This window comes from Poecilia formosa, unplaced genomic scaffold (assembly GCF_000485575.1).
Source record: "Poecilia formosa unplaced genomic scaffold, Poecilia_formosa-5.1.2 Scaffold163, whole genome shotgun sequence".
Taxonomy (NCBI): domain Eukaryota; kingdom Metazoa; phylum Chordata; class Actinopteri; order Cyprinodontiformes; family Poeciliidae; genus Poecilia; species Poecilia formosa.
Window position 1 is genome coordinate 548676 of NW_006800102.1, and position 25143 is coordinate 573818.

A 25143-nucleotide genomic window follows, 5' to 3' on the forward strand; every position below is an offset into this window, starting at 1 on the left:
TCCTGGAATAATGGCGCTACTAGAAAGACATTTCACACGCACCACTGTAAACCGATCCCTTCCGTACTCACAAGCTCTCTGCCGACACATTGCATATTTCCACATTCAAAATCCATGTCTCCATTACATTTTTATCCCCTGCTCTTTCCGTTTCCCTTCCCCTTTAGGACACTTCCTGCTCTTTCTCTACATTACTTTATTCCCAGTAGAAGAATATCTTCTCTGTTCGATTTTAAAATAAAAAACATGTTGTTTTTTTTCTGTTTCCTTCTCCTCCACTTACTTCCTGTCCAGCTGCGTTGATCCAGTAGTTTTCAGGCCAGGCGTGGTTCAGCTGGGGTCGCCTGCTGCGGACTGGAATACATCATAGCTGTGCTCTCAGTCGGACGAAGGCTTGCCCAATTAGGAAAATGCAGTATTACAGGAACCATGCAGAAATAATGCTGCATTAATCTTTTTCACTGAACTGTTGGCTTAAAAAAAAAAAAAAGATTTGTAGGAGACAAAATGAAGATCATAAATGACAGAATGCGGTGAAGCGCATCAGATAGGCTAGTTTAGATTATAATTTACATACATAAATGCTGACATAATCTATCAAAATTTTATTTAATTGACTTTACCAGATCTAGTTGTTTAAAAAAAAAACGACCAGACTGGGTCGTTTGACTCTCGGTTCTTGAGAATCTCAGTTAAACGGTTCTTCTTCTGGTCTACAGGTCTCTCTAAGACTGGTAGCAGCCGATTTAGATGTCTGCCCGGTTTGCTCAATTTGCATCACCAAGTGGATCGACTTGTAAGGGAAAAAATGTTTCCTGTTAGCAAAATGCAGCTGGTTGTCCATGCTTGGCTTGATTGGATTGGGCCTTTCGTTTCTGATTCTGTGTTTTACTTCACCTCTCAAAGGTTTGTCAAAAATACCCTCAAAGTGCTTGAAACAACAAGTTAAATCTTTGTAAAAGTTCAGCTTGTTTTTTTGTTGTGGGCACTACAACACCAAGTAAATGTCAGGTTAAACAGGATTTGTTCTTGAAAGACATGTTTCATTGAATGAACAAAGTGTGTGCTATAACAGAGAGAAAATAGGTCCAAGTCATAGTCATGACTTTGCCTTTTAAACAACTTGAAAATGTGGGTGAAAATCTGGTAGTGGGCTAATGAAGCCCAACGCTCAAGTTTGGACCCAGTGTGTAGAGTCAGCACTTTATCCCCACACATGGTTCTTGTTACGAAATCTTCAAAAAATCTCACTTTTGCTCAGCAACTGGTCATCGGAGAAAACCTGTTGACTTGTGCTACCATATGTAAGTAATCATAACGTGTAGCCTCTCCATTTCTATGTGGCAATAAAAATGGTTATAATGAACTTGAAAATGTTGAAAATCAATCAATTTAAACTTCCCTTTATTAAATTAACGGATATTTATCATATAACTGTTTCTGAATTTATCGTTTCTTTTCCAATTGTCCTCACTTCTGGACACATGCAGGGCACTTTTTCTTTTTTTGGTGACGTGGCTAAAGAGACTCAACATTTCTTCTAGATGATGAATAACCGAATAAGAACAAAACAAGTCTTTTATAAATTTTCCTAAGACGTCAATGATTTGCTTGAAAGATTGTTGGTAAAGCAGCGTCTGTATATTCCGTATATTTTAAACAAAATTAATTTTCTGATCCCTAACTGAGAACCTCAGCCTAATTCCTGGGTGATTTAAAAGAACTGCAACTCAAGACGTGGTACTAAAGACGCAACAGACAAATAAAATCAAGACGATGTCCAAAAGTAGAATAAGGAAATCTGAGGAACTTCAAAAGAAAAAGCTACAAACTTCCGTCTTATCGCCACCTACTGGACAGGAGTATAAAATGATAAATCCATGACTGACAGTTTTTCAGCAGGATCGTACATTAAATGGATATGTGCAGAGATCAAACTGTCATCACCGTGAATGTTAAGACCGAACCTTTTGTGAAAAATAACTAACAACGGTGTGCCCTTATGCCGCTGCAGAAAACATGAAAAGAAACGAGCCTTTGGTTGAAAACTACGCTGTAATCGGATGTATAATGTGATGGGAGCGATCACAGAAAGTCCTTAATGGCCGTATTTTTTTTTCCTCTCTAGGCAGCAATTTTGCGTAGTCATTAGTTGGGGGAGGGGCTGACCCTGCGAACTGTAAGAGAATGCATGCCTCACCGGTGCAGGAATAAATGTGGACGCGCTCCTTCTGATGACGGTTGATTCCGAAGCTCGACAACAAGCCATTTCCTGCACAGAGCGCCATTAGGATGACTCCCCCCCACCCCCACCCCCTTATCTGTCAGCCACCATGCTCCCCTGCTTCTCTGCAGATGTGCACAAACACACATGCTAGCAGGGTAGTGTGGTTTTGGTGATTGAAATTGTCTGTGCATGTGTGCTGCACTCCTCTCTACCCCTACTCAGCCCTGGGGCAGTCCCCCTCACCCAAAACAGCTGAAGGGGGAGATTGTGCATTCATTGGAATGGGGTATGAGCAGGAGGAGGAGGGTGATTGAACGTCCTGCCTTGGGAAGAAAAAAAAAGAAGCCCAAAAAAGAGAGGGAGAGAGAAGAAGGGGGGGATGGGTGGGTTGTTTTGCCTTTCAAAAACAGGGAGGGAGCGGAGCAGACAGGCAGGAAAGAGGAGGAGAGGAGGTTCAGGGGTAGAGGTGAGGGGAGGACGGCTGGGTGGCTGGCGCCGTGGCTCGGTTGTGTCTGGAGCTTGGCTAATAACAGGTCGTGTCCAACTAATATTGAGACAAGCTCGTGTAAAGAAATGGCTCTTTGATAATTTAGCTGATAAATAAACCTGTTTAGGTGAAGTAATGTGGTGACTGATGAAATCTAAGAGCTTGAGCAGATCAGGACTGCAAAGATGGAGTGCCTTGTTCCTGTATGATACATACATACATATATATATATATATATCATTCAAATACAACTCATTATTTGCAATATAATCCTTTGTTGCAGACTAATCACTAATTTGTACCAATTCCTTTAGGGTCTGGCCTATGTTTCTAATCTGACTTTCACCTTGCATTCTTCTTTAAACAGTCTCCCCTGTTGCTTTATCAACGACTGCACTGATTTCTCACTCAAAGAAATGAAAAGGCTGGGGTGGCTAATTAAATTATGTAAGGTCAAAGGGCTTAAGGAGATTAGTTTTGGCCTTGGAGCCATTATCTAGCACAGAGAGGCTATCGTCTGTAGGTAGCTGCGTATGATTAGCCGGGAGAGAGAGAGAGAGAGAGACAAAGGAACCAAACAGAAATGTGATTAAAGACGAAGGAAAGAAAAGCCAGGCATATCTATGAACTACTAGAGTAGGTAGAGTGGAAGAAGGGGGGAAAAATACTGGAGATGAAGTGATGTGTAGGAGCCTGAAATAAAAATAGCCATACTGAGAGGCTGACTGCATGCACACAGTGGCAGAGGTAATATGCTGAGAGTGCATGTGGCTTCTTTGTGCGATGGAGGAAATATATGGTTTGTTGATTCAAGTTAATGGCTTCCAGTCAGCTCAAGCTGTGTTTAAAGTGTCCACTGGTTCTCTCGCTCGTTTTATCACGTTCACCATGTTTAGTTCTAAGAAGCAGATATGGTTAGCAGGTGCCTTTGTATTCAGATGCAGCTTCAAAACTGTGCACCAGACTGGCTATGTTGCAGAAATAAAGGCCAGCTGGATTCACTTGGAAGCTAGCTAAATCTGAGGCAATGGATGGCATGATTTTGTTTCTGAAATAAGTTAGCCTGATCTGATTTTGCTAAATTTCATTGAAGAATGCATGACGGATCTGATTTTATTCTTTACATATTTCCATTGTAATGTGCACTTTAGTGCCATGGGTTTTATTATGCTGTCTTTTACAACATGCTCCTAATCTTTATCTTGCTAGCTCTGAAAACATGCTAATACTAACATAATATGAGCAACCAAACTACAAAATGTCTGTATTCATTACAGCGAGGCTGTAAAACTCAAGTCCTTGAGAGCCGGTGTCCTATGAACACCTGAATCAGTTCAGTATTCACCCATTTTTCTGTGGTAACACAACTCGAAATTACTAGAGGAAAATCTCCCAATTCGCAGAATTTTTGTAGACCATAAATATTGTAAAGAAAATGCAGCTTGGGAAACTGAAGTATCTAAGCACAATGATACTGGACATGCTATCGCCTGTCGTTTGCAAATCAGCCAATCCAGGAGCGCCGTTGATTTTCTTTGGTGCTGACTAGCTGTATCTCAGAGAGTGGAGATGAGAAAGACTGTAGATGTTAGCTTCTGCATTGCATATTTAGGTATATTTGTTGTTTGAACTATTAAAATAGGTAGTTATTAAGTGTTTTTAGAGGAGGATATCAAGTATTTGCAGATTGTAGCTATTGACTAGCGACTGTGGTCCTTTGGCCCCACAAATACCTTGGATGGACTGTAAATATGGTTGGGCTGCTCTACTGAGCCCTATACATTACCTAATTATGTGATTCAAGTGTGCTGACAGAGAGATGCATCTAAAATGTTAGCTGTTGGTATGCTAATACTAACAGCTCATTAATGTTAAGGTTATCATGCAATGCAGTTCCAAAAAAATAGCTTTATCTACTTGGTATTATTTGTATACACACTTTCGTATTGGCATGCTAATCTTAGTAGTCGGTATTATCATTGAAACATTAAATGCTGCGGTTAATCTGTAAGTAAAATCTAAAAGTCTGTCTTGCCAGGAATGTTAACATGAAAAGGGCACCATGAACATTCATCAAAACCATGAAAAACTTTTGTAGCAGTTAAAATGTTGATGCATAAAACTATGCTAATGGTATGGAGAGTTTAGCACAATAACCATAATCTAACATTAGAATTCACTTGTGTAAATTAGAAATCTAAGCATTAATTAAGACATTTCAGTAATGTTTCCATGCTAATGCATTGAAAACTTGAGCATGCTAAGCCTAACTGCACTCTAATGTTAGAATTAGCATATAAATGTAGCTGTTACCATGCAAATACTAAACCCTGCAGAATATGTGTAATAATGTAATAATAGGATATGCAGCAAACTTTTCTTAATAAACTGATGTTAGCATGCTGACGTGTAAAATATTTAACTTGCTAATGCTAACTACATTTACTTATTAATGTTAGAATGCCACTATTTCTATAAGCATGCTTGGTCTGTCTGTTTTCACTTACGTAAAGTACTTTCACTGAGCCATTTGTCACCTAGCAGGCTCTAGAGTCCATATATAGGCCATAAAATGTTTAATGAAACTTTTGAACACTACAGAGTAACTGGCTTGTTGCATAATAAACTGGTGAATGATGTAACTACAGCTTTAGTTAGGAGAGGTGTGTCTCCATTGCACAGACTAAATAAATTCATCACACTCTCAAACAGCTTTATGATCAGATATAGTGTGATTAGCCTCTGTGTACCAGCCCATAAACGATGGTTACAATGGTGAGTCTGCACGCACATCCAATTTTTATGACTGCGTTTTAGTCATCAGGAGACTTGTGTGTAGTTTTAGGGCATTTCTTACATAACGCCTGTTAAAAGTTGCAGAAAGGTTGACATATCAACACTGCAGTCAAGAATACTTCTTTGTGGGTCTTGATAAAAGAAGAGAAGAATGAAAAGATCCAACATTAAATTATAGTAAAAAATATGACAATAGATGAGTTTACTTATGTAATTTTTAATTTCTGTCTTTGTTGCTTTACTTTTTTTGCTCCTGGAAAACCAAGCACAAGAAATATATACCACAACAAACAGAATCTGTAGGGGTAGCACACAGAACAGACTCCCATAATGACGCAGAGACACGACTGCTTTTACTCTGCTTTGTAATTGCATCCAGCAAACCCTCACTGCCTCTTTGAAGCTTTCTGGTTTTACTGTGCCCTCTTTTGTTTTGCCCTTATTTGTTTATGAGTGACGTTCCTCCAACCCAAAGATTCCCATTGTGTGTGTGTGTGTGTGTGTGTGTGTGTGTGTCTGTGTCTGTGTGTGTGTCTGTGTGTGCATGTAAGCATTCTTGTGTCTGTAACTCAGTTTGTAGTGGAATATGTGGGAAGCTGAGTGTAAAAGTTCTCACCAGTAGATGCGGTGTCTGCAGGATCTGCGGACATTCCCACTGTGTATAAAAGCCTAATATCAAACGTTAAGTGGAACCAGTTATGTACGACAATTTAAACCCTGGACCCGCTCTACTTCTGTAATCAGGTTAGTGCTCACTGACATTTTTATTTTTTTTTTAAATGATGCATGCGAAACAGCCATGCACAAATCAGCCACAACCTATTAATAACCCCACAGTCACCGCCATTGATCAGGTGGCTAGCAGTTATGCATTAACCAGATTGTGTTTCTATGGAAACGCATGTTTAATATGGAAGAGTAACAGGTCAAGACCTTTTGGGTTTGCACATCTTAAATTGCGAGGATTTTATTGTTTTAATGCTTCTTCTCCCTTTCTTTTATGCTCTTCCTCTGACACGCTCCGGAGTCTTGCATCACTCCTTCCTTTAACCCAGTTCCACACTGAACCCTGACCGTTCTGCGTTGTGTAACAGCTATGATGGCTCCGCTTTTATGCGTCCAGCAATGCCTCTCGCTCCAGTTCTTCTTCACGTATCGTTCAAACGTCACATTGGGCATAATTCTGCTGCGGGGTTTGGACATTTTTAGCCTTGTTTTTCAGTCTTCTCTTCTCTGCCTCTTTTCCTTATAAAACAGTAAAAGCTGCGTCTGTCTGGGTGTGTTTTTACGAGGATATAGCTGTGTCTCTCTGGGTGATTGTGTCTGGGGGCCGGTGGGTACACTCAGGCCTTTATGGGTCTGAGTGTGTATGTTTGTCCCCAGACGTGTAACACGATCTGTGTGGAGAAGTCCTTCATCCCTCCTTGGTGTGCCTGTGCCCTCCCTCCCTCACCTTCCCTCTGCACTGCATCCTGCCCCCTATCTGTTCACAGTCGTCTCTCCTTTCTGTCTGCCCCTTTTCCTGCCTTTTATCCCCATTTCTCGCTTCTTAAACTTGTAACAATCTGAAAGTCATGGCCTTGGAGGAATTAAACTTCCTTTCCGCATCGTTTCATCGTTTCAGTTTTTAATAGTTTTTTTGCTTATGCGGATTGTCTGTATGTACATTGGGCGTGGTTGGTCGATAGAGGAGGTCAATCAAACAGCCTGAATTACTCCCTCAAGATTTTTATCACTGATGTATTGAATTACAAGCTTCTCTCGGTGTGTTTTCTCTCACCTTTTTGCCTCTGCCTTTGCAACCCACCCCAATTTAATCAGTAAGATCCGAAAAACCCAACAGAAATAACACTAGTGGACTGAAATACTCAGGTTCTGTGTGACGAACCGCTTCTGCTTTTGAAGGACTTTTGAAGAGGGGTGAAAGTTTGTAGGTAGTTAAAATATTTTTATGTAAAAGCCGGCAATTGATAACTCTGTTTTGTCTTCATTTGTGGCCCTTTCCCACTAACACTGCTTGTTTTTGCTCAACTCTACTCAGTTCGGGTGATTTTCCATGTCAATTGAGCAATTGAGTAACAACCCTAGTGGGTATCATGTAGTTAGGTGCAGAATCCAAAAAGTAAAATGATTTACACATGACACGAACTCAACACAATGCAAGAATGGATGTGTTGAACATTATGTTTAGTCTGTATATTGAGCTCTGTTGTCTCTCTGCTTAGTTTTTACTAATGGCGGTCAGATTTGGATGAAGTATGTTGTTGTAGATTTCTCTGAGGTTCTGTAATAGTCAGATTTTGGGGTGTTTTCACATCTGATAGTCCGGTAGACTCCGTTCGACTGGGACCAAGACTGCAACATTTGTTACATCTGGTGGAGTTCGCTTTAACCTGCACTGTGTCAAACGAACCAAATCCTTTGAGCAACATGGTACCTCGTTGGCTATGGTGGTACTGCACCATGAAACGCTGTAGGGAACAATACAGAAGACACTGAGTGCAACTTCCTACTTCACGAAAAGCAAACAAAAATTTTGTAGCGTCAAATTTTAGCGGTTGTAGAATATTGTTTTCGTCTTTGGCAAAATACCACAAGCCATTTCGAGCAAAAGTACCAGACGTGCATGTTAGCTTTGGTTGTATTTACCCAGAATGCCATGCACCCATGGCACCAAAAGAGTTTGCTTTTTGGTCCAGATCATGGTTCGATTGAGCATTCACGCCTCTCCGAAGGAACCAGACTTTCTAGGCAAATGCAAATGTTTGATTAGTGTGAATGCACCCTAAAGTCAAGCCGAGTTTATTTATAATACATTTCATCAACAACGCACTTCAAATTGCTTTACATTATAAAACGCAACACTAGCATAACTTTTTAACAGAACCTCAGTTTAGAAAAAAATCCAAACCGTTTTTAAATATAACTGCAAAGAAATCACACCCTCCTACATTCACAGCCACATTCCAACATGTAGGTGGTTTTCAAACTGGAGTCTTCCAACATCCCCCTGCAAAAAAGCAAAAAAAAAAAAAAAAATCCCCTCAGAAGTGTCCAACACAACCAGAGCTCTTCGCACTGCCAGAGCGCAGACTGTTTGCAGTTTCCAGGAGCTCGGTGTCCTGTACTCTGCTGCCATATGGCAGCTATGTTAGCGCGCAGTGCAAACACAGCTGGCTGCCTCCCATGGTTGCACGGCTGAGCAGCAGTACAACTGAAAATACGGGGAATATATTTACCAGCAGTGCATTAATATGGCTGGGTTTCATGATTGCATTTGTCAGATGCGTTAGCGTTCAAGCTGGAGCCTGCTCTAAAGGCTCTGTTATGTTAAGATGATGATTGTTACCTTTCATATTGCACTGCTGCAGGCGGCTGATGGAGAGACACGCCGTCTAATTTAAAATCGGGATTAAAAGTATAATCATCTAACATTAAAAGGCGCTCGCTGTTATTCACACTTGAATCTGTTTCTCTGTGCGCAGTTGTGCGCTTCGTGTGCTATAATCTCTTAGTTCTCACATGGCCAGTTGATAAAAGCAATTTATGTGGTCGTCTGAAGCAGGGACACACTCAGACAGGGAGATAAAGAAGGGGGAAGACAGGGCAGGTACAGAACATTGCACATCATAAATAAAATGTCAGAAACACCGGTGCATGCTAGCCGGTGCTCAGGGTAGCATGAAATCTGCTCTCGTCCCCTCCTCTCTTATCTCCCCAGCCTGGCTCTGTGTTTATGCGAGTGCAAGCGTGTGCGGGGTAATTGAGGTGTGCGACCTTGCTGTGGGGCTGGCAGGTGTACGGCCTGGTGATGAAATGAATCTGGGGTTGGTGGGGGGCTCATACCCTGCCTCCATGTGCATAGATGTATGTTTTCTGGCATTCTGTTGTGGAAGAAAAATAGGTGTGTGTGTGTGTGTGTGTGTGTGTGTGTGTGTGTGTGGGTGGAAGCACAGTGTTCTGCATGGGACTTGGAAATGAGATCATGTGCATGGATTGTCTGCGTGGGCGTATGTGTTATTGAGTAGCGAAGATGCTATATATCACTTTCTATACGCTGCAGAGAGCGCAGAATCTACTTTGCATGAAAATGCCGGGACGTTTTTAAACATCACTGTCAGATTGTGACCCCCTCCTCCCCCTCCGTCTCTGTAATTACCATCCAGTGAAGAGACAGACGCTGGAGACGACGGGGACATTCTGTCCATATATTATTTTCTATTACTGTCATTATGACTGAATGTCCTATATATCATGTTGAATCCTGACTGAAAAATGTTGACGAGTGTTGGTATATAGTGCCACTGCTGGTGTTTTTCTGCGTGATCCAGAGCCATGAGGCAGCTTTGAGCTCGTAGTTGCCCGGTCGTCTTCATGATGCCATCCGTATGGGAGAGTGTGGAGTTTTCCGGGCTAAGATTTAAATCTTAGCCCGTTTAAAGGACGTCACCCTTTTTTGACCGCTAAGAGTGGAAGTTAGTGGCTATAAAATTGGGCGATCTAGTCTTTGGATTTATTCCCGCCGTTACCTTGGCGTCTGTCCTGTTACCTAGCAACCAGGACACCCAAAACACAAGCTAAAATGTGTTTTGGGTGTCCTAAAAATGAAACTTGAAATCTTTTAATTACTTATTCAGTCCTTACATTCATGACTTTTTAAAATACATTTATTGTTAAAAAAATAATAATAATTCAATCACTTCTATGCAAATGACTGTACTCTCTTTCACAGTTGGTGCATATTGAACGCCACAATTTATCAAGGTCTCGTTAAACTTTAGTGTTGACCGTTCCTTACGGCGTATCGCCTTAAATGATAGACAGTTCGCTTTCTGTCTGGTGTCTACTGAGCATGTCTGCCAGGTGGCATTGTTAGAAAATAATCGCTGCTTTTATCATCACCTGATAGGCTTATCGGTTTAAATGTCAGGAAGACTCGTAAATATCTCCTCTGCCTCCTCCGAAATCCGGGCTTCGCTCGCTGGTCTACATCATCGTAAATATTTCCTGAAAGTAGCTGCATCTGGAGGACTTTGCAATAAAAAAAGAAAAAAAAAAGAAAAGAAAATGTAGGCCCTGCTCTCTGCCTTTGAGTTCGAAGTATAGAAATTTGAATTTCTGACGTTTAGGTCTGGCAAATAATCTGCTTAATAGCCAGCCCATCAGGATGATGATTATTAAACCTACCAGTCTGTCTGCTTTAAGCTAAATATAATCTGTCGGTGTGTCACATTGGGGTTTTTTAAACGCAGTGCTCGCTGTGTGACTCGGTCATCCTCCTCTCTTGCAGCAGAATATAGCTGAGCAGCAGAATCCATAAGCTCTCCCACCCCTCCCCTCTTCCTCTCAGTAGCACACTGCATCTGTGTCATGTCACCGGGTTCGTGCGTCCCAGAGTAACCCCCCTCCTCTCCCTCTCTTACTAATTCAATCTCTCTCTCTCTCTCTCCCTCTCTCTCTCTGTCCTTGTGTGTCTGTGACTGTCATCCTCGATCTCTTCATCTTCGCTCCTCCACCTCATCCCCTTTCCTCTTCCCTCTTTGTCCAAAAGCAGATTTTCCCCCCCTCGTCTCTCTTTCATCCTTTCTTCCTCTATATTTAATGCGCGTCGCTTTCTTAGCATCTCTTCCTTCCTCTCACTCCATCATACAGCACCGGCACACATGCACATCAATGCATCGCTCTCTCATGAAGCATGCAGGAACATAAAACTGCCTGCGTGCATATATTAATAGATCCAAGCTTCTAAGCTGACGACTGCATGCATAATCTATCTGCACATACAGATCGTGAACAGTGCACTTAAGAAAGTGTGTGTGCGTGTGTGTGTGTGTTTTGGGGCCCCTCCAAGGCTCCTCCCTCAGGAGACAGGTGTGGACCAGATTGGGTTCCGCCTCATTTCCTCTGCCCTGCGCAGCTGGTCAAGGACACATTTACGCACACAAACACAAGCGCGTTGAGCTCATGCTCGCTCACACCTCGAGTAAAGACGACCTCAGAAGGATCAAATGCGACATTAGCATAAAGTAAGCGAATGTCTCGAGTGTTCAGGAGGCAGGCTGCTCACGGATTCCTGTGCAAGAGGATTACAGCTGTGATTACAAGATGATCGGGAGAGTCTTTCCATTGCAGCACAAATAGATTTGCAGCCTCAGTATAGCATTTCATAGGAAGAGCTGTAAGTTAGGTTGTGAAATTTGCACATCTCAGCTAAAATTAATGAAGTTTAAAAATAGTCTTCAGACGAATTTCAAGGAATTCTTTCAGTTTTGATTGTATCACATGGCAACTACTCTAGAAAAGCTGTTAGCATGTCTCCTCTGAACATCTTTTAGTTTGATTATGAGTAGCTTTATTTAAATGAGCTGTTAGCCTGACTCATATTTGATGTCACTTTAACTCTGATTTGCTTTCAGTTTGACTTAATTAGGTGTTGGACTCTAGTTATTAGCAAGCCAAGTTTGATCTTTGATTAGCTATTGCCTTTATTCCTGATGTTTTGCTGTTGCTTGCAGTCTTAGGAACTGTTAGTCGGACTCTGTGGAGGTTAGCGTTAACGTGGGTTTACAGTGGACCCCCGTATTCACAGTGGAACTACCAATGAATAGCTAGAATCTGCAAATATCTAGACCCCATCTTGAAAATGTTTACGCCTGCCTCTTTTAGTTGTTCAAACACTGAACTGTTATCTTGACTTGTAGCTGTTAGCTTTGTTCTGAGAAGCTGCTAGCATGACTGAGTCAAGTTTAACTTTGAGGAGCTGTTGGTGCTACTTGGATTATCTGTTAGCTTGAATTATTGCTATTAGCTTTATTTTGAGATGACTCAGTAGTTGCCAGCTTAACTCTGGTGTTACTTGGATTTACTATTGGCGTCACTTGCAGCTGTTGGCTGTATTCTTACTAACTGCTAGCTCGATACTGAAGAAGCATTGCCTCTTAATTAAATGTTAGCTTGATTTTTGATTGGATAGTAACTCTACTTTAGGTGATTGCTTCCTTTTCTATAAGTTAGCTTGACTTAAATGTTACCTTAAATCCTTCGCTCAAACCTCAGGTCACTCTGACTGATGTCTACGTGTAGAAAGCAAGAAGCCGAATATTTATAAATACTTCACTCAAGCAGACTATTAAAAAAAACAAAGCTAGCCACTGAAAGTCTCACTTTTATTTCTACAGGCAGTTAGCCAGCACATTAAGTGTAAATGTATGATTTAATTTCTTAATCTCCAGTGAGGTGTCCCAACATATGGAAACCTAAGGAAATAATTTTAAGCCTGCTTGCTCAGTGCAATATTTAATGATGTTATTAAAAGCTGTAATGTCTGTGTGTGCTTTGCTGCTGTGGCGCCTGGTCTTTCCAGGAAGTGCATGATCACAGACAGGCAGACGTCGCCTTTGGAGCGTGGACTGCAGAAAGAGACACAGGAGCTAAGAGGGGGAAGCACGTGCGACTCATGTATATATCATGTGACTGCGTGCTTACATGATGGTGAAAGTGATTGAGTGTTTGTCACATTGTAAGTACAAATGTGCGCGTTTTACATGCGTGTGTGTGTGTGTGTGTGTGTGTGTGTGTGTGTGTGTGTGTGTGGTCTTTTCAGGATGGTGGGAGCCCCCATGTGGGGATCACATGTGCCTCAGTGAGATAAAGAGGTCTTTGTGAGCAGATGTAGGAGATGTGGCTCATGTCACACACATCCCCTTGTGCACACTTTGCATACTACGCCTCACATCACTTTTTCCTCACAAAACATGTTCATTGTTAAAAGGCTCAACACTTGCAAGTTATTTTCCACCTCTAGTCTTCTGCATTTAATAGGTATGAAGTCACTCCAGTTTAATTGGGGAACACAAACACAGCAGTGTTAAAAAAGACCTCAGCAAGTGTTTGTTTTTGTGTGACTGCTAAACGGCATTGTGCAACCAGATAGTACAGTTTAGCACCTCTGCTCAGGTATGTGGGCTTGGCAGGGCTTGCCTGACAACTCTACTCATGCATGCAAACTATGAATCCAAAGTATGAACCCAGAGACATCGGGTTCAAACTTTGTGCTGAATCTGTTCACACTCGTCTGACAACATAAAATTGGCAAAAATAAAAACATTAACTGCCCTTCCACTGACCATTTAATTGTGCAAACTGTAATTATGGAAATAAATTTGCTTAAGGGAAACGCATTGATTTGGAAAAACACTAGCTGTGGCTGAAATATGAATATACCATTGTTGCCATGATTTTTAATGACCTACTGCATGAACAAACTTATTCTCTTGTGATTTTAATTGCACCACTTACTTTACAGAAACTCCACATGTGCAACACTGCATTTTGTTAATATCGGAAAAGTTTTGTGCACATTTATATTTATATTTTTCTGGATCGAAATGGTTACAAACTACTTCTAACAGACCTGCACATACTCTGCAAAGACTGATGGATTTAGTGGAAAGAATGAGTACAGAAATTGGTAGAGATAGGACTTTTCACACTTCAAGAGAAGTATAAGTGCAGATCACCTGGGCTGGATTTACAAGAGAAATCTTGACGAAATTAAAACATTTCCACTTCCCCAAAATAAACCTCACATTTCAGTGTTCTGACCAACTGCACAATAGTTGCTGGACACCATGTGATAAAGTTTGACCCAAATAATGTGCCAAGAACAAGCTGTGAAAACTCACTAAACCAGGGCTGCATGAAAAAGATGACAGATTAATTCTCTCGCTGCCCTAAGAGAGAAGAAATGTTGCATTCTTTTGGAGTATGTATAGGTCTTTAGGCTTTAGGACTCCATCAAACCACAGTGAAACCCATTATCCACAAAGAGGAAAACCTGGAACGGTTATAAACCCTTCAAGGAGTGGTTGGCCTACCAAAATGACCTCCTGTCTCGACAACTCATCTATATATATGAAGTCACAAAAGAACCCAGAACAACATCTAATCCTAATTTCCTCTAAGTTCAGATTTCATGATTCAGTTAAAGAAAGAGACTGGGCAAAAGGGAGAGATCCAAAGTCGGAAGAACTGCTGGCATAAGAAACAAAGACTTGTCTCACATTTGCCAAAAAAAAAAAGTCATAATGATTCCCGAGACTTTCAGGAAAATATGTAGACTGAATTTTCTTAAGGGTGTGTGAACTTTTACACCTGGCATTAAATTAGAACAGCATTTCAGAAAAAGATAAGATGATGAGCTTGACGGTCTGGGGCTGCTTTGCTTGTTGAGAACCCTGACAACATGCAGTCATTGATGAAACAATGAATTCTGCAGTTTTTGAACTTATGCTTAAGTGCAGTCGGTTTAAGGTCAAGACAATTAATCCGATTTGGCATCCTGTCTGACAGAAAATTGAAACGGATGATGTACGCAGGAATTCGTCTCTAGACTATGCAGCAATTGTCAGGAGTATGACAGGAAGTGAGACACGGTAACAAAGTGTAGCAGATCCGCTTTGGGGGAAAATACAAACTAAAAATCTATGGCTAGCAATAAAAGTAGTGTAGTGAGCCATAGTTGGAGCTAAGAAAAAATGAGTGAAATGTCAATCTTGTTTGAGCAGCCACCGATGGAGCGGTGTGTGTTTGTACTGGTGGGATATCTGGTACGTACTGTACTCTCTCGTAAATACTCAGTTGCTCCAATCCGGTGTTCCATAGAGGGGCCGACGAGTCATAGCCTGTACGTTAGGAAAAAAATCAGCGTGAAGAGTCGGATGCAAGCAATTTTTCCATACAAAAAAATTGGTATCTGCTTTTTAAAGATTGGTAATCTGTGATCAGCTAGAAAATTGGTGCACCTCTAACCCAAAGCAATCCAAAGTCCATCTCCATAACCCCATAATCTGTCAACATGTGTTTACAAGAAATCCTTCAGTTCAAAAGTGATGAGAGTTGGTTCTCCACGAGGCGCTATCACAGTCATCTGTCACGTTTGAGGAAAGTGTTGGTTTCCTCTTTTTCTAAAAAAGTGTTTATATTGTTGGGATGCCTTAGGGCTTGTTTCTTAGACTGCTTGTTCTTTTGAAACAGGCTCAGGCACAACCGATAATTGCACCAATCATGTTTTAAGCTGAAAATAAAATCAGCAGCTTGCACAGGGTTGTGTTTAGAGGTTGAAACTGTTTTTGTGTCATCAAAGTTTGTAATCGGCTCAAACAGAAGCAAAAAAAAAAAAAAAGTCATCAATTGTCAGTGAGATTCCTGGAGTTTTGCGGCTGATTCTTATTCTGGTAAATTTCCAAAACACTCCATTTCCTCAACAGGTGGAAAGTAGAGGAAATCCCCTTGTGTTTGTGTGCTGAGCCATAAATATCTGGAATCAAGCGGTTTATTTCGACGTTTCTATTTTTCTGTGCTTTCTTGGGTTACGGGATCTTTTCAAAACAAAAGACTCGGAGGAGTTTGACGACTAAGGCAGGGTTTTATTTGGAGAGCTGACGTCACTGGTGTAGCTGCCCCGAATGCTTTCGACAGCTGTGAGGGATGCGCTCTGCTCAGCTGCTGCGTGAATACGTTTGTATGTGTTTATGTGTGGAAAAAGAGAAGGATCATCCAGGGTAAAAGGGTTATTTTCATAAAGCCCCTATTTAGGCACGCTTGCTTAAATCTCCCCTTTCTTCGCTTTCGCACATACAAGCGCGCTGTTCACAGCTCTTGATTCTGGCAGCAGCCACAGTCGGCCTGCTTTCATTAGTGTCTGTCTAGACGAGATTTATTACCAACTGCTCCTTCCTGTCCTCTCCACTTCCCCGTTTTCTGTCGTTTTGTCTCATTTCTGGCGATTTTCAGACGCTCTCCAGCCGCGCGTCGCAGGGCTTGACTCAGCCTCGTCTGTCACCCTCCCCCTCTTCACGTGGGTGTCATTTTTCTTTTTTTCCCTGCCTGTCCCCGACAAGGAAGTCTGTCTGTCTACCTCGTCTGTCACTTCATGCAGCCATCGGCTTCTCGCGTGTTCACGCGTGGGAGTCGGTGTGGGTGTTTTGGTTTTGCGAACTAGGCTTGGTTTTGACCATGACCTTTTGGTGAAGCCATGTGGCAGAAGTTCACCGAGCCAAACATCCTCAACCACAGCCAGCGCTGCTCTCCTCCGCGCTGTCTGTTCCTCTGCCAGCTCTGGCCGCCCAAATGCACGCATGTTTACAGGCAAGCTAGACGGAAAGCAGACTGTCGGCCTCTCTCGTGCGTGCACTCAAAAATAACACGGCCAACACCCAATTTAAAGCCAAATTCAAAGGGGCAGATCAGTTTTAAAGCATCTGAGCAATGAGTTCCTTTTGTCATCCAATGGCAATCTTGCAAAAGTGTGCAATTTACCCGAGTCTAAATCTCTTGCACACCTTCAGGACACGGTGTGACGGCATTCCTAAAGAGATTACACGTTTGCGAAACAAGTCCTCACACTTGATGAGCTCCCCAATGCCTGAAGCAACTCCTTCATATTTGCCTGGAAGCTGGTGAGCTCGGTGCTTCTGAAGGACTTGGAAAAACAAACAAGTAGAGACACAGAGGAGTAGATGGTGAATGCATTGGGGCTTATAGGAGGAAACCTCTGTGATATATTACCACCTCGTAGCAACCCGGTGTAAGTATGAAGCCTGTTGCCCCAACTTGAAGAGCCTTGCTGAATCAGGAGTGACTCAGGACTAGAGCAGCTCAAACATGGCTACCTTCCTCACGCCATGCAAGCTCGCACATGCGAAACAATGCATGTCAATTAAGGTGTTCGTTTTATCTCTGCAGCAAGGTATTATTTACATTTGTGGTGAAAGAGATGTGGTTGGACACGGTGTTTGCTTATGCCACGTGCACAGGGCTACTGAGACCAATTTTGGAATCGGACAATGATTAAAAATGCAGCGATAATTATCCATAAAATCCATGTAAGCCAGTCGGTCTCGGTCGGAAAGTAAAAGGCTCTCATTCTAGCTCATGAATTAAATGTGATCAGCACGTCTAGAATGGATAAATCAAGAACCCAGAATATGTAAAGCCCTCCATACAACTACTCATATCCTGTTCTCAGAATATCTTGATCCTCAAGACTTTTAAGCAAATACTTAGTAGACTGATGAGACAAAAGTAGAGCTTTATGGCAAAAACCTAAGAGCTTTTGGGGGAAACATACCAACAGTCAAACATGGTGGTGGCAGTGTGATGGTTTGGTCATCAGTTCATAACCATAAACACAAGCCCACCTGGATTATGCAACGGGACAATAAGCTAAAGGAAACCAGTGGGTCTGGCTTTGAATCAACTCTAAGGAACCAAAATGAAGTGGCCTAGACAAAGTCTGAACCTAGTAGTAATGGTGATGCAGACTTTAAACAGGATATCCATGTGTGAAAACTAACTTTATAAAACCAATGCTGAACAAATCCTGTCCCACAGCAGTCTAAAATGTTTCTTGCCAAGTGTCACAGACGCATTGAAAGTTGTTACCACAGAAGGCGGCAAAACTGGTTCTGAAGCCCTGTGTATGCTTTCGGGGTAAGACGTCTAGGTGTGTAGCGCTGTGATAAGTTGTTTCTGTCACAAAAGCAGTTAGGGGCGTTTTCTTGGGATGGTGGTTTACCAAGTGACCTGAAAGATTGTTTTCTTAAGGTGGATTTTCACCAGTCAACGCGGTTCTGAAGTGTTTAAAAAAAGACTTTGACCCAGCTCTTGAAGGGTTTCTCGCCTTACGGGTTTAATGTATGAAAGGAAGTCGAGGCCTCTAACCCACTAAAGGAGGTAGTGATGTAAAGGTGGTGATAGGAAAGGCTAAACTGGGTTTGCAGGTTGATGTTGTGATGTGATGGCGGTCAGATTGCCTCTTGACACACATTTTGTCTGAACTGTTGCCATTTCCTTCCAACCTACTTTCCTTTTGTACCCGTAAGCAAGCCAGTTTTCAAGTATGTGCTCATTTTTCTTGGTATTGTTTTGATGAATTGTAAGGATATGTTTCAGCTCTAGGAACTCTTCTGTGTCAAAAAAAAAAGCCTCTTTGGTTCCTTTTTCATAAATGGCAAGAAGTAAAGTGAGGGGGGTGTACTAATTTGATTGTATTCTGGAGAATTACCACTAGATGTCTCTAATACCTGCACAACCCTCCTTAAAATAGTAAAATCAACATTTGTTCCTTTGTTGTCTTTGCTTATCTGAGATTGGGGTCGCAGGGTGAAATGTCTCCGTGTTAACCTGCTAAATATATTTCTCTTTAAAAAAAATATACATAAAAAAGTAATTAAAGTTTGACTCAATTTGAGCTCTAGATCAGTTTGGATTTTTGTCATAATAACCTTCTGTCTACTTTAAAAATCAAACCGCTGTTTATTGTTTTGGCGTCGGATCAGACGTAAAGACTTTGAGCTAAATCCTTATTCCTGGACTGTTTTTATCTTTATCTACTTTTACACAATGTTTGATTTTAGGTTGGATGGAAGCTAAATGCAACTCTTTGTCTGCATTTAGGAAATCTCGTCTGCTTTCGCCCTCTTATCTTCTTCAAGCCGCTTTTTTCGTCTGAGTCTCGGCTTTTTCACTCCGACTTTGTCTCTTTGTTGCTCCGCCCTTCTGCCTCCCTTTTTGTGCTGGTTAATGTCAAAGGGAGATGCTCCCACTGGTTAACCTTTACAGACCAAAGATAAACACCACTTTCTGTATCTTGCTATCGCTCACTCTATCTATTGGTACCGCACGCACGCACGCACACACACACACACACACACACACACACACACACACACACACACTCTCGCATCTAATCTTAATCTGTTGCTATTTGAATGCAACTGCATGTGATTTACCGAGGCCGATTAATGTCAAACCTGCTGACATTTACTTGATGTGTCATAAAAGAAGATATTCTACCATAGCAACAAGCAACCCTCAACACACACTCATTTGAGTTTCTTTGTTTAAGGTAGCACCCACGTTCTTTCAAAAACACCTACGCACACGCACACAGCTGTGGCCCCTTCAGGGAGTTTGCTCTCTGACCCCTGGTTCAAAGGTTCGGGATCTTAGCCACCAGGCTGCAAGCTCGGCGAAGGCTGAGCCAGCTATTTCTGCCTCTTATTGACACAACTGTCGCGCACTCGGCACAAGCTGTTCTGTTCTCCGCTTCAGTAGGAAAGCATATGGAGGCCGCCGCTGCGTGGGCGTGCTTTATTGTGCAGCCCTGCAGGTAGAACATGAGAAGAAGTGGAAGAAAGACAGGAAAGGTAGAGTAGTGTAAAGATGCCCTGTGGGTTTGCTTGGCACGCAAAGGCGTCAGAAATGACCTGGAGCTTTGGAAGGAAACTGGAGGTTTGTTTGCATTCAGACATTAGAAATGAAAGTGATAGGAATGCACATTGAGTGGCGTTAATAAGGTTTCTCCAGGTTTCACCAACTCAAATCTAAGACTTTTTAAGGCCGTTATGAATTGAATTTAAGACCTGTGTCGCGACAGAAATACACAAAAGAAAATTGGATGTTATTTATACATACATGCAGAAAACTACCGAGGAACAAATTGTACTCCTTGTGAGATTAATTACAGATATTGTTGCAGTCTTACATCAGTCGAAGACATCAGTTACCATTCCTTCTTTTAATCGTTTTTCCTTTTTTGTCATCGCAGCTGCGTCGGTTGCTCTCCTTCCTCTAGTTCTTTTCCATTTCTTGTCCTTCTCGGCTGTATTTCCCTCCATGGTAACGACTTTGTCGAAATGAAATTCGTAAGTAGGAAAGGCTGGCAGTTGACCACCGTGCTTAAAGTCCACTAAACCTCCGACTTCAGAGTTTGTGTCGCATGAAACGCTGCTCTTAGATCAGTGTTAGTTTTCTGGTGAGCCTTAGCAACGCCAGGAGATCAAAACTGTGACATTTCTGGGGTCTGTTTGTTGCTCTTGGCAGCAGATTTGAACTTCTCACGCCGCATATGACTCTCTGCTGTCTTTACCCAGGTATGGCAAAGCTTTGTTTTGTTTTTGTTTTTTTGCAAATAATACACAAAGCATCATATGGGTTGGCAACAGAAATGAGCCGGTGGCAAAGACGACCGTCATCCAAATGGCGGTAAATTTGCACTTAGCAATGAAAGACGCTAAATAGCCTGCTAAACCTCCGACTAGTTGGCAAGGGAATATTCGCAGCTAGTTGGAGTTTGCTGCTACTTTTGCCTCACCAAAAAGTCTTGAGAAAAAAACTACATAGAATATATGAGATTGACAGCACTGACAAAATTTAAGATTAACATGTTAAAGTTAAATTTCATTTATTTAAAGGTTTTAACTTTAGATAAATGGACATGAGACTTTTTAAGGACGTGCAGACTACTGCTTTTAGACAAAACATTGCATCAAAATCCCATGAATATCAGGATCCATTATTTTTGATGCACACAAAGATCGGTTTGAAGGCCATTACTAATATTTCTGATCATTTTTAGATTAGAGTCACGTTCATTCAGGACAGGGTTTTTGCAGAATCCCGATGTGAATGCTCGTTATTTATAAAAGGAACAAGAGAGGTCTGACAATGGAAGACATGACAGCAGTTATACACAAATTATTAGAAAGGCACTATTTTTATCTAATTTGAATGTTTTAGTTTGCATCATAGTATGGGATGTAATGTTTATGGACCAATTTTGCTTGAAAACATGAGCAGTAAGAGTGTGTGTGTGTGTGTGTGTGTGTGTGTGTGTGTGTGTGTGTGTGTGTGTGTGTGTGTAGCCTTGTTTGCCTTAATGCTCTGGCACATTGCAGGTGCTGTGTGTGTGTGTGTTCTCAGGGTGTGTGTGGAGGTGTGTTCTGGGGGTGGAGCGTTACGCCAGTGTGCCACCTGTTCTCGGGCCCGCAGCCCAGCACTGACACGGTGACTCACTGACCAGGCGGCACACATGCAGATGGCCACAGCGCTGGGCCAGGCCGCTTGTTTGGCTGACCCACCGACACACGCTGTGGTTTCACGAGCCAACACCGACGACATACCAACAGCGCCATGACCACGTCAAGTCACACACGCATACAGATACACACCAGATGGCAAAGAATAAACTCTCGCACCGAACAACAACAGGACTTCTTCTATTTCACACTGCTGCCACGGCTTTCTGGCGTCATCTGTAGTATAACCTGGCTTCTGTGGGTTATCACACCTGACCTGTGTTCTTCTTTGTTTTGGTTTCAGGAGGTTGGAGGGTGTCATGGTGGCCCAAAGGTCCTGAGAGTAGAAGAGCAAGGACTTAACCTGCAATCACTTGGTAAGGCTCTTTTAGAGGATTCAAAGCCGTGTTAGTGTTGTGCACACATCCACCATTTGGTGAGCCACACTAGTGTCGTGTCAGGATGTAATAAGGAGGATCTTATTCTTATCAGGTTCTAAAAAGGTTTAAATCTAACATAACAAGAACAACAACACTTCTACTTTAGCAGAAAGCAACTGCAAATACACAGAAACGCTTTCTGTCAAACACAGTAGAGGAGGTATGATCATTTGGGCTCCAATCCATCTTTATTGCCACAACAAGACCAAACTGGCTGCTGAAGCTAGATCAACAGGACAATAATCCCAGAAAAGAATCAAATTTTTTCCATGGCTTAGTCAAAGTCCAGACCCCAACTTTATTGAAATGTCTCTGAACTGTCCTGGCAGAGACATGTGCATGAAAAGCATCTGAGTCAGGCGACTTGAATGAACTGGACCAACGGTGAAGAGAGGAGTGGTTGTGATTATGTGTTGAATGTTTATAAAGTCTGGTGAGAGTTGAAACAGCTGGCTAATGTTTTCTGCTAATTGTCCTCTTTAATTATTCCAAAACACAGCTCTACTTTTCTGTCCTCTCTACTGATCGAGGTTTTCTCCAGTTTAGACCTGTTGTATGGTGAAAAAAATCAGTGTGTAGGTAAGAGAGGTAAAACCGGGTGAGAAGTGCGAAAATGAGTAAGAGAATAGTAGGAGTAAAAACAGCACATTATTCACACATACTCATTAGCTGAGAAGGTGGTGGGGTTGCAGAATCACAAGGTGTTAGCAGATTGCTATCTTTGCAGTCTCATTCATGCACAAAACAAACTCTTCTGCTAGTCTGAACTGTCCTGGCAGAGACATGTGCATGAAAAGCATCTGAGTCAGGCGATAAACATCCCAGGTCTTTGAAGTTCAAAGCTTTCACTGGAGGGAAGAAGGTGAACGACTTGCTTCATCATTCGGAGGTTTGCAGCGTCCGAGCAAAACAGCGTGATGACTCTGAGAAAATACTGTCATCTCCTCTCTTTTTCTTCATAATTACCTACCTATGTGCTATTTTTACTGCACATTTATAGCCTGACACAAAAGTAAGGTCAATATGGTGAAGATTTTATGCGATGGATGTCTTGATAGTAATGGAAATATTCATTACCGTGGACTCTGTTGGCGGATTTTTATGTGGAAAGTGATTCCAAATTATGTGCGGGAAATTCACGGATTTCTAAAATATCTAAAATACTCAAAAGAAAATGCAGCTTTGGAAGCTGAAATACTGGGAAGAGTTTGCAAATTCAGGAGCGCCATTAATTACCTCTGCCGCTGATTTGGCTGTGCCATTTTAAAAGCAGAGGTAAGGAAAAATGTATGGCTTCTGTGGTAGTGTGAAGTTTCCACTGTGTATTGATGCATATTAAGGTATATTTGTAGCATTTGAGGATTTCAGCTATGCGTGGGCAGCTATGATTCATCAAAATACTCAACCACCAGAAGAAATAAAATGAAGTTTCAGAAGTAACAAATGGTGATCTGCAATAATCCATTAGTGGACAGCATCTTGGTCTCTCCATTCCTGACCCTAGGCAACTTACAACATGCCATGGTCGCTGAGTGTTTTTAAATCCACTCAGTGATTTGAAAACATAAAAAAATTCCAGATCAATAGTATATTTAAAGCATTTTTTTACCTCCCTTCTTTGTCCGCAGTGGTGTAACCAGAGTCCATTTCTCCAGATCATTCTTGGGATGTTTGAAAGATGATGATGTTATCCCTTTTAAAGTGTAACGGTTGATAATCTCACGTGTTTTATTAGGTATTAGCTCTTGTCTAAACATAAGATTGCTTTTCTGCCAGAGATAAACCAGATTCAGGCATAATATCCCGGTTTATATGACTAACGAACAGCAACACAATCCGCACTTTTTTTTTTTTTTTTTTTAGAGAGCTGAGTGTGGGACCTCAGAAATGCGGAGACATAGTTTTACATGCTAACGCAGTAACCTGCTGCACCACAACAGTTTTTTTGAGCTCCTACTTTTTCGAATGAGAAAGTCGTAAATTAGTCGGTCAGCATATGCAGTAATGTATTCCCTTACAGAGCTCTGCACACTCGTTACTTTTCTGACTGTCTTGTATAACTTTGGGGAAAGTGAGTGTGTTAAGCAGGACCTCTGTGCTTTGCTTATCGTAGCGCTGCAGTCAGGATTAGCTGCAGCTCGGCTCCCTGTTGGTGCCTCTCTCCCTGAACGAGGGCCTTAATTATCAGGGCCGCTGTGCTGCAGCCAGGCAGCTACATGTGGGTGTGCTGCAGCTCGTCTGACTGTCTGAGCGCCTGTGCGGCTCCGTCTCCTCGCGGAGGGAGCGTGGAGGTGATTATTATCGTGTCTGTCGGTCTCTTGGTGTACCCAGGATGTGACTCACGTTATGCCACATGCGCACACAAATATAATCCTACATATCGGAGGCCGAGAAGTACCATCTGTACCAGAAAAGGTCTCCTATGTCTGCAAGCACACAGAGATCCTCCCAGCCCTGTGAAGCTCTAGCATTCCTTCTTGCGCTGCTGTCTGGACCTCATCAGTGTTCGGTTTATTTTTTAAGCATGTGTGGATGGAATGAAGGGAATTTTTTAGGGCTTGTACCCATGAGAGAGCAGCTCTGTGCTGTATATTTGGAGTGTGAGAACTGGGTTGTCCTGGTCTCTGATCTCTGTAATTACAGTCCTTCCCTCTTCACACACACAAACATCTGCATGGTCTCTTTATACATATGAATGCGGAGCTGTTCGCCTCCCACTAAAGCTCGAAGGGCTTAAACACTTCACTTTCCGTCCTTATTGTCTCTTCCTGTAACATACAGATATATATTTAGGACCCCCAGACAGACTGCAATGCCGTGGCTTCTCTTGTTGTGGGAAAAGGAAGGATGAGAATTTAATTTCCCAAGACTGTTATTATATACAAATATGGCACGTTAATGAAGGAAACAGCTGGAGGAAGCTGAGTGTGTATGTGTGTGGCACGTGAGGGTCCCACCCAGTCCCACATCAATCAGTGATCCTCTTCCTGTTCATATCAGAGAGCTCCAGTGACCTGAGGCAAGCTGGAAAAGTCTGGAATTTCAGATTCAGGGTTTTCTAGGTCTAAGTAATGCTCAAAGCAAAAATAATGTGTAGAAAATATATTTTCCAAATGTCTAAAAGAGCCATCCATCCTGACAACCATTCATCCATCCAACTGCCCTGAAAACCATCATTCATTCATCCCACCATCCATTATGAAAAATATTCATTCAATGAATGATCAGAATGCTAGATCTGCCATAAAAACCAACCATTCATCCATCCGTCCAGAAAACTGTTCATCCATCCATCCGCCCTGAAAACCAACCGTCTGTCCATCCATCCATCCA

General features: G+C 42.0%; 1 protein-coding gene across 1 annotated transcript in view; it reads left to right on the top strand.

Moving 5' to 3' along the window:
* Positions 1 to 25143, top strand: part of kdm6ba (lysine (K)-specific demethylase 6B, a) — a 67846-nt gene that overhangs the window by 13521 nt on the left and 29182 nt on the right. Inside the window, exon 2 of the mRNA XM_016677753.1 lies at positions 21675 to 21747. The gene's annotated coding sequence lies outside the window, so the exon portion shown is untranslated. The remainder of the gene's footprint in view (positions 1 to 21674; positions 21748 to 25143) is intronic.